Genomic DNA, 2713 nt, shown 5'->3' with positions numbered 1-2713 from the left:
TGAGAGCTAGCCTCATGCTAAAAAGTTGGCTCATTAAATGCAAACCCATGAGATACTTTATGCATGCATGCAGTGTGAACTCTTGGCTGTATGCAACTTGCAAGTGGGAATGTGAGCTGTTAGTGTGAATATAAAACTACATGTGAACATAATTAAACACTACAAGACAAAAAGGGAATTGATTTCGCGCATGGCGCGAGCGCTGCCGCGCCAAGGAAAGTGATCGCTCCAGCGATCGATTGCCAGGGAGGGGATTCGTACAGTAACATAGCTAGTTACTATAACATCATCCAAGATTCAATGAGTTTATCGGAAATTCAATTCGGCTCCCGGGTGCGTATGCTCCCTCTACTAAAAAATTATATTTCCAAATGTCGAAAAATTTGGACAAAAAATTCTACATATACATCTTCATAATATACGTGCGTTCATCAAGTTTCACGAAAAACCAATATTTTGTGTGGTCTATATAAAAAAGAGAAAGTTTATCTTGTGAAAAGCATTATTTTTAGCACTGAATTTTTTGTTTTTTACACACGTCACATGATAAGTCGATTTTTTATGAAACGACTTTGTGAGCACGTAGCACATGAAGATGTACGTGCGAACTTTTAATTTCAATTTTTTTAAAAATTTAAAATGTATGTAAGATGCATTTCGAAATATAGAGAGCATATGAACCCAAGTTCCAAAACACCGCTCCCTGAGTTTATAAGCTAATTAATTAAAACATCTATGATACTACTTTGATGTTACTAACGACTATGAAGTTAGTAACATAAAGTAGTAAGATGTACATGTTACTACTCTATGTTATTTTCCACTGTGACTAGTTTAAGATACTACTTTGATATTACTAACCATTATGAAGGTAGTAACATAGAGTAGTAACATGTGCACGTTACTTCTTATTATGACCAGTCTTAGCATTTCACGTCATTTAGAGAAGACATAAATATAAATCATACAATTCTTTATCTCTTTATTGTAATCCTACTAATTAATGAATTAATTAAATTTTAGTATTCCTCCCTTCATATCGGTTTATTGGGTTTAAGCATTTTGTGAAAAACTACAAATACTAATTTGATTAATATACTACAAAAATTATGCCATCGAAAAATACTATTGAATATGAATCCAGTTGTACAATTTTGTGGCATATATTACATATTTTGTTGACTAGGTTAATGATTACTTTTTTCTTAAAATGTGTAATACCCTAATAAACTGATAAGATAGTAGAAAATTATATTGCTGAAAGAAGATAAATGATATAGCGGATAAACTAGTGTTCTCCTAGCTAAGGGAGAATAACATTTTTTTCCCTCGTTCTCTGTGCTCCAACTAAGTAAAACTCTGACATGGCACGCGCAAAAAAAGATGACGGCACCTGCTTGTTATATTTGCCTTTAGGACATCTCTAACGGGACGACACAAACGGAGGCAGAGCGACCGTTTGCGACCGCTCGGCCGAAAAATGCGTCTACACCCAGACACAGCGGCCCGACTTTCAGTGACTAGGCTGTTTGCGGAGACGCAAACAGAGCCCAAATTTGAGTCTCGGGTACGTCTCGGCAGAAGTTACGCGGTCATGCCGCGCGACCTCATAGCGAGCCGGAGAGGGCTGCCAAGATCCGAGACTACCCATTTTACCAACCTCCGGCGCTTGCGCGCCCTACTGTGCCTCCTCGTCGAACACGACAGTCGGCTGCTCCTGCGCCTCCCCAGGACGATGACACGCTGGCCTACCACAACGAGGAGGCCAAGGACGACTCAGAAGACTTCATCGGCTGCGTCTTCCACGAGTGGCAAACGGCCATGGCGGAGGGCCGAAAGTTCGAGCTGCCAACAACGATGACCGTCGACGAGATCGCGAGGCTCGGCATCCTCGTCTCGGAGGTGGACTGACCGGTGCGTCCGCCGCTGCCCCGGTACGTCACCGACATCATGCCGACAGGCCTTACGGAAGATGAGGTCCTCCAACGGGCGTTGTAGAACTCGGCCCTACACCCGCTGCCACCTCCACCTCCGTCGTTCAACCCGTGGGCTGCTCCACCTCCACCTTGCCACCGGTAGCACCGGACATACGTTCCACTGGCTGCCAACTGGCCGTGGGCAATACCGGATTTTGTCGTGCTCGGCGGCGACGAGGAGTAGGCTAGGGTAGCAGGCGGTACATGCGCCTTTTTTATTTTTTTATTTTCCTTTATGTAAATTAGGTTTCTCTTGAAAGAATGCAAAACCCTTTGAAAAATTCCGTCGTACCGTTAGAGGCACCCAGAGCAAACGGACGCACAGTTAAATTCAACATTTAAGGACGAAACCAGTCAACTAGCATTGAACATGTCCTTAGGACTTGACAAATTTACTTCATTGCTACTTCACGACACAGCTCTTTGGAAGCATGGGGCAGGAGTAGAGGTGTGAAAACTCGTATATTCCGCACGAATGCCTGATATTAATATATCATCTCGGGAATTGCCGAGTGCAAGGATAAGGTAGAGGCTGTTCCAGCATGTATTGCAGCAATCCTGCCCACTTCCTGTCTCTTCTTCTGTTTTTCTTTATAGTTCGACATCTATCCTAAGAGCATCTCCGGTCGCGTCCCCAAACCATCTTTTAAAGCGATTTGGACGCGCCGGACAAAAAAAATCTTCTCAGTCGCGTCTCTCAAAGCCGCTTTTTGTCCGTCACGCCCCGATACGGTGTC

The sequence above is a fragment of the Lolium rigidum genome, chromosome 4 (genome assembly GCF_022539505.1).
Source record: "Lolium rigidum isolate FL_2022 chromosome 4, APGP_CSIRO_Lrig_0.1, whole genome shotgun sequence".
NCBI lineage: Eukaryota > Viridiplantae > Streptophyta > Magnoliopsida > Poales > Poaceae > Lolium > Lolium rigidum.
This window is presented reverse-complemented; position numbering follows the sequence as displayed.